This window comes from Malus sylvestris, chromosome 1, assembly GCF_916048215.2.
Source record: "Malus sylvestris chromosome 1, drMalSylv7.2, whole genome shotgun sequence".
Classification (NCBI taxonomy): Eukaryota; Viridiplantae; Streptophyta; class Magnoliopsida; order Rosales; family Rosaceae; genus Malus; species Malus sylvestris.
Window position 1 is genome coordinate 10,873,736 of NC_062260.1, and position 7,576 is coordinate 10,881,311.

The 7,576-nt window shown below is 38.4% G+C and overlaps 1 long non-coding RNA gene across 1 annotated transcript; it reads right to left on the reverse strand.

The window, feature by feature from the left end:
- Positions 1-204: 204 nt before the first annotated feature.
- Positions 205-2,904, reverse strand: LOC126627067 (uncharacterized). Its single transcript, XR_007624880.1, has 2 exons — positions 1,576-2,904; positions 205-1,326 (listed from the first exon to the last, which is right to left on the reverse strand). It is a non-coding gene; the product is annotated as an uncharacterized LOC126627067 (long non-coding RNA).
- Between the last annotated feature and the right edge of the window lie 4,672 nt (positions 2,905-7,576).

Sequence of the window (7,576 nt, forward strand, 5' to 3'; positions counted from 1 at the left end):
CATGAGTGATGCTCATGAATATTTATGTTGATTGACATGAGTGATGCTCATGGATGTTGTCATGAGTGATGCTCATGAATGTTAACATGAGTGATGCTCATGAATGTTGACATGAATGATGGTCATGAATGTTTATGTATGATTGTTATGAGTGATGCTCATGAATGTTTATGTATGAATGATATGAGTAATGCTCATGTATAATTTGGAGTATTGGGCGTACTTTTGATCACCTGGTTGGTGGCATGAAAGAGAGTACGGGTTGTACATTTCATCACCTGGTTGGTGGTAATAGCGGCAGGTTGCCGAATAATTGTGGAGTACTGGGCGTACTTTTGGTCACTTGGTTGGTGATAATAAAGGGTTTGGCTCTTTTAGGCATATGGGCCTTCGCCCTCTACATGACATTGCAGCCCATTATTTTGGGCTTTTTTGTTTGTTTGTTTGTTTTTTTTTACCCTCTGATGAGGTTTATACATATTACCCTTTGATGGGGTTTATACATATTACCATCTGACGGGGTTTATACAGATGTTTTTGAAAGATAAGGAAAACAAATTACATCATTCTGGTGGGGTGTTTATTCTTTACTTTTACTTTCTCTTTTGCTTTCTCTTTTTCTTTCGTTTTTTATTTTGCTTTTGCTTTTCCACCACTCTCTCTGTCTCTTCACCTGGCAGACAAAATGAATTGTAATCATAGGAAAATTTTTGCTTTTCTTCTTTTCTCTTTTCCTTTTCCTTTTCTTGATCTCCCCGCTCATTCTTTGTCCACCCATGTTGCTTTGCAAGGTCATCTTTTGCTTTTCTTGACAAATGATTTCACATGGCTGTGACTGCTCCTTCCTTGCTCAGGGTCATCATTTTACGCTTTAATGTATGCTTGGAAGATTGCTTCTCGATCCTTATCGCTGGGGTATCCATCTATGAGCTGATTGTGTACAGTGACAAAACCAAGAGCGAACACAGGAGGGCCCACCTGAGTCGGAGAGCTGTCGGATTATTCAGTCTTGATTTCTCGTTCATCTCCTGTGATCTTGTAGTAGCCTTGATGCGTGAGTCGGTCGCGGCGAGTGCTGTTGGTGTCTTTGTATCTGCAATCGTGGGGCTGCTTGCTCTTGCTTTGAAGCTTCTTTGACAGTGGACGCCATAACCTCCAAAGCTTCTTCCCGAACAAAAAGATGTATATAAACATATAAACTATCTTTGATTTATATCGCCGGTCTTCCTATCTAAAAGAAAAGATGATGTGAGCTCGGGAAAGAAATAAATTCAGAAAATGCCTTCATGTGTTCATCTTCTTCTCACACGCAGTCCTCGGTGCTTTCTGCCAAAAACAGACAAATGCTGTTTTAAAAAGGAAGAAGAAAAATGAAATATATATGCAGCTTTTAATTCTGGTGTGTTGTTTATAACCATTATGGATCAGATAAGTTATCAATCAGTGATTAGTGCATTATACGACCAAGTGCAAGTGGGAATGCTTCCACGCGCGACCTCCCTTGTCGACCAATGTATGCATATTGTTGGGGTGGAGAGATCGGCACCACCTTGGACAGGTGGCCCAGTTCCTAACCTCCAGTTTGCCAGGAAGGAGAGAGTAGGTGTCGGGTCGCATGTTGAACAGGATGCGGCTGAATTCTCGGACCTTTGTCGGGATGTCGGCCCCCACGGCCAGAGGCGTGAAACAGTGGACCCATGCCTCGTAATTGCCCTTCATTGCCGAAAGCATCTTCTCAGTCTCCTTCTGCTCGAATCCTCCATGGTATCCTCAATCGTTCAGAAACCTCGGGGAAGCACCGGTGAGCACGAGTTTGGAGAAAGGTTCGGGGTGGCGGACTGAGGCGAGGATACCGATCATGGCGGAGACGTTGACACATGCCAAATGTTGATGGCGTCAAACGGACAAGAGCAGCTGAGATATCTCGATCTTTAACGGCAAGATGGACAAGAACAGCGTCCATGGTGTTATGCTTGTCGGAGGATCCACCCGTATTCCCAATCATGTCTTGATGCATGCTGAGAGATCCCGATCTTCAGAAAAGGAAAGAGAATGAGGACTTTAAAAAAAAAAGAAAACTGAGACTCTTTGGGGCTCTTTTAGGGGATGACATGATAGCTTTGTGTTTGTGGGGGTTTTCTGGGGAAGCCCAAGGAGGTTCTGGGTTTTGTGGATTTTGTAGATTTTGTAGATTCGCGGTGGAGGTGAAAAAATGAAAGAGAACCGACATAACTTTTCGTGTCGATTCCCACAGACGGCGCCAAATGTTGATGCACAAAACCGGAGGTCTTGGAACAACGTAAATCTGACCGTGAATCTGCAAGTAAAGTAAATAACACAAGATATATCGTGGTTCACCCCAAGGTTTGCTACGTCCACACTGATTATATTATCTTTCTCTGAGAAGTGAGGGAGAGAGCCTCTGTAATATGAGAGGGGATGTGAGAGGGGTGAGAAGGCTTAGGAATGGCCTCCCCTAATTGTGAGGGTGAGGGGTCCTTTTATAGAATAAGGGCTCCTCACTTATTACATATTTGCCCCTTCCCTTATTACATAATTACATTTAAGTCCCCCGAGTATTTATACAAGGTCTAAATACGAGACCCTAAATATGGTATAAATAAGGTTCATCGGCAACGTTGTTTGTGAAGCAGCATAATTGAGTTGAACAATGAATGATGGTATCTGTTTTGAGATGCATATTTCAAAATCTTCCTTATGGAACCTGTGATTTTTCACGAATTATGAGTGTTCAACTAGGTCTAGGTTTCTTCTTTATATAATGTGGTTGTCACCTTCGTTGGAATTTCTGAACTTTTTGAGAAGTGAGATATCTCAATCAAAATAATGCTCATCATATAACGTGTAATTTAGTAGAACAATATTGATATCGTTGCTTGAATTGTGAGCATTATGTTTTCCTCTTCATTGTGACTTGCGGTCTTGCTTTTTATGATTCACTGTTTCTTTTTTGAATTTTTAATCTTTAGCAGTGACAGATAATTATAAGCAAGAGAACATCACTACTGTAAATGCAAGAAAAGCTAGGGCTTTCTGGTGTGTTCTTTAGGTTGTACATTAGAGTGGCTTTAATTTTGTTTAAATTTGGGGCTTTTGTGATTTGGGACTTATAAATGGTTTGAAATTTACGTTTTTCTAATTTTAGTTCCCACTCAGAAGTTTGTACTGCCTCATCATTAGAAATTTTTCCTTCTGCTCTTCTTCTCGAAACAAGGTCGCAGATCCATAGGCCATCAAGGTATATCATTTAATTATATATTGTGTATGTATGTATTGTATTATGCATGTGTGTGAATGCATTTTTCTCTGTTAATCTTAATTGGTTTTCTTCTAATTTAGTTAATAGAGTTTTGTTTTTATTTCACATAATTTGGTTCATGCTAAAGTTATTGAATGTATGATGGAACCACTGATCTTTCAAAAATATTGGTTCTTCTATATTTTTATCCTTTTGGTCGTTTTGAATGGACTTCCTGTATTATAAATGAAGCTAAGTTGAATAGCTGTTTTTGTATACTGTAACTGCTTTGTTAAATTAGTTCTTTTTTGTTGAAAAATGTTATTTGGTTTTGCAGATCAAAGTTTTTCAGCAAGAAAATTATCTGTCAAATTAAATTTAGATATGAATACTTACATTATTTAGCATTTTAAGTCTAATATTAAATTGTAAAAGTTGAACTGTGGTTTAGTTGGTTCTACTTCTGCATTTCCTCTTCATTAAAATGGTTACTTACCTGCTTTTAAGCGTCTTTATCTATATATCTATTTTTTAAAATGAAATTTAAAGATGTTATAGAAATTGGAAAGAGCAGCAGATTGAGAACCTAGTATGGGAACTTTGGGAAGGAATACTCGAAAGGAAGATTGACAATGGGTTAGCGGTAACTCCTTTTTTAAATCATATTCTATTCCGTAATATTACACTATTGCGTCTAGAATAGCAACATTTATTCGGTGTCACCTAGAACGTTTGTTGTTGTATCATGTCATATGTTTTTTTAAGTTGGAGATTTTGTAGGTAGCCAGTCGAGGAAATGACCCTCAGTTTCTAATTACCGAGCTAAAGTTCGTGCTCAATCAGCAAAGTAGATATGATTGCTTCTTTGTGTTGAAAAAAAATGAATAGGATTATAATTAGGATAGCTTCTCTCACCACTTACATTTACTTTGCTACATTGATTTTGTATTCTATCTAATTATAAAAAAAATACTTCTATTGTATTTGTTTTATGGAGAGAATAAAGTTGCATAATTTTTCATACAATTTTCCATCCCGCAGCAACACGCGGGTACAATTTCTAGTTGTCATCTATAATGTAAGCGGTTTAAACCACTTTCTCAGACTTCTGTTCCGACTAAGAATTTGAAATAAATAAACGGGTGATTTCGATAAAATCAGTACAAAGTTACCATATTGACAATAGATCAACAATATTTATGATAATTATAAATAGCTCAATCAATTTGTGAAACTTAAATGCATTTAAAATAAACAAAAATTACATAATCTACCATTACAGCTGACACTCACTTCAAATGACACCCCATTTCTCATATTTCCTAATTCTGATTTTTACATTTGAATTCAGACTCTGTGTTGCAGTGTCCATTTCAGAGTTTTTTTTTTTCCATCACTCACATGCCTTATACATGCCCGTTTTTCACATTTGGATTCAGACATTGTAATGCAGTGTTTGTTTCCTGGTATTATTTTTTATTTTTCGATTTAGATACTCCGTTGAAGTGTCTGTTTCCTGTATCTTATTTTTTTCATCACTCACATGCCTTCTATGCTTAACACCTCGTGTGACTCTTGATTTCTACATTTGGATTCAGACACTGCAACGCAGTGTCCGTTTCCTGTTTTGTTTTTTACATTTGAAATTAGACACTGCAACGCAGTGTTTGTTTCCTGGTTTTCAATTGTTGATCGTAGAAGTCTGTGTTTTCTGATTTTGAATTGTTGACCAGTGTCTATTTTCTGGTTTTGCATTGTAGGCATGTAAATGGTGGTGGAAAAAAACGCGAACGTGTACGGAAATAGTTTCGTGAAAGGGGAGAAAAAAAATCCAAACAATTTCAATTGCTTAATTAGCAATCGAAATTATCAAGCTCCAAGAATTTGTGAAACTATTTCCTCTCTGATACATCAACTCGACTACAAAAAAAATAGTTTTTAATCATACTCAAGTTTGACCGTTGGTATCTAAATGTTTTCCTGATTTAATGAATTCTTTCTTCAAACATTGACTTTACAATATCATCACCCCATTGTGCTTTACAGATGTAAAGACTTTAAGAAGTTACAGAATTTCACAGCCTTTCACAAATGAGAAAGCACATGTCTTTGATCTCCATGAGTCCCAACTAAACACCGACAGTAGAACCATTGAGAATCGACGTCGCTGATTCCCAATTTTGCTAATTCAAATTCGATTTCAGAATCTAAAGAGAGGGAGATGGCGACGAGTTCGTCGATACTGAAGGCGGGGCTGGTGATAGCTGAAATGTGCATAGGCGGGTACATAGTGGGCCCACTTCTATACTGGCACTTCATGGAGGGCTTAGTCGCAGTGTCCCACTTTTCTTCTTCCTCCTTTTCCACTTGCCTTCCCTGCACTGGCAATTGTTCTTCTCACCATGACCTCCATCCCCATTGGTAATGACATAAAGAATATGTGGCATTCATTATTGACCTCTCTAATTAATAAAAATATATCATTGAATAAGTCCAAAACAAAAATATGTCATTGATATATGATTAAATTGTAAAGTTTTTGTTGATTTTTGGCTAAATTATCTTAAATAAATTATCTTATTTAATTCCTTAAATATATATAATTCTATTTTCTTATCTAATATAACACAAATTAAATGACGCGTCGAACTCACACGCATGGAAAAGTCTTACACCACTTATTAGACCCACTACAAATAAGCTACATAATCAAAGGCTAGAAACGAAAAAAAATGGTCCTAACAAAGATACCACAAGGCAAAAAACATAACGAAGCCACAGCCGCCCACTAGACGAAATTGGCGACCTCATTACCAGTAGAACCATTAAGAGCCAGAATTATGAGTGTTTGGGTTGAAACTTAAACTTTGGGCTTAGAAGGGAGTTGGCCCAAAAAGAGAAGGAAAAGCCCGAAGCTCAGCCCAGACCTAGAAAGCAGAAAGGGCCTTTCCCGACTAGGTGCAGATCATTTGCACCACTTGCTCACCTACCCCAAGGGCCAAGTGGTATAGACCAGCCAGCTAATCAGCCCAAAAGTACTTTATGATGGCAGTACAAGTAAATAGCTGATGAGTCACTATCCTTCAAACTGCATTCCGGCAAGATTATTGCTACAAGAGGCCAAGCCAAGGTGGCTATAAAAGGAGAAAAAGAAGTCAGAATCAAGGACACTCAAACAAACAAACAAAAGCACAAACTCTGCTCAAAGCCAGATTTACCTTCAAAACGAAGCTGTAGTCAGCCCAAGCCTTCATCCCTTTCGGGATAAACCCTTTGTAATAGCTCTGCTACCCTGTTCAACACCTGCTGTAGTATCGATTTTTCTTTCTGCAAACTCATTTCCCAACCCCTTTTCTAAGCCTTCAAACCTTCTGTTAACCCACAAAGATAGGAAGTTGCAAGACGATCAGCCTTGCCCGACAAGGTTAAACCTTGCCCGACCTCCTTTGTTTTTGTCTTTTCATTCATTAGCCTAGCAATATGTTGTATACTTCAAGTTGTATCCAAGTTATTTCTAGTAATATGGCTATTAAAAGACTCTCTCAGCACTTGAATCCGATTTGAATATGTCTTCACAGTTTAAGCTAGATCTAAGTTCTAAGCCCTCGGGCATATAAGATTTGATCACCCTAAAAAGTCATTGGCCTCAAGGCATAAAAAAGAACCTGATGTGGACTTAACCCATCCACGACAAGCTTTGATAAACAAGAAGTCCAAAGTTACTTGGGGCGCAAGTAATCGACCTGCCACTCGGTTTTATTTCTGTTATATTATGATGACCATATAACGTTCGAGTACGGGATGAATTCTGATGGGAAGCCTCAAGGCCTATTCAAGGCCCCACAAAGGCACCTATTTGGATTCATCCTATTTCTCAGGCAAGAACGTTCGAGTACAGGATAAATTCTAATAGGAAGCCTCAAGGCCTATTCAAGGCCCCACAAAGGCACCTATTTGGATTCATTCTGCTCTTTGAGCTCAGGTAATCAGAAGTATGATGGTTATAAGACCCATATAACACACAAAAGGAACCTTATGTGTTTGAGTACTAAGTTAGTTATTTATGGGAAGCCTCAAGGCCTACACCTAAGGCCCCACAAAGGCACCTGTCAATAACTAACATAGTCTCTCGAATATATATAATTAAAACTCAAACATCCGTTCTACATCTACCATGCTGAAGATGGTAGTGGCACGCTTGAGCAATTCAAAGTTAATCTTGATCGTGAGCCTCAAGGCCTACATTCAAGGCCCCATAAAGGCACCTTTCAAAGTTAACTTTGTCCTTCTCTTTCAGCCTTGCCCGACGAGCCTTGC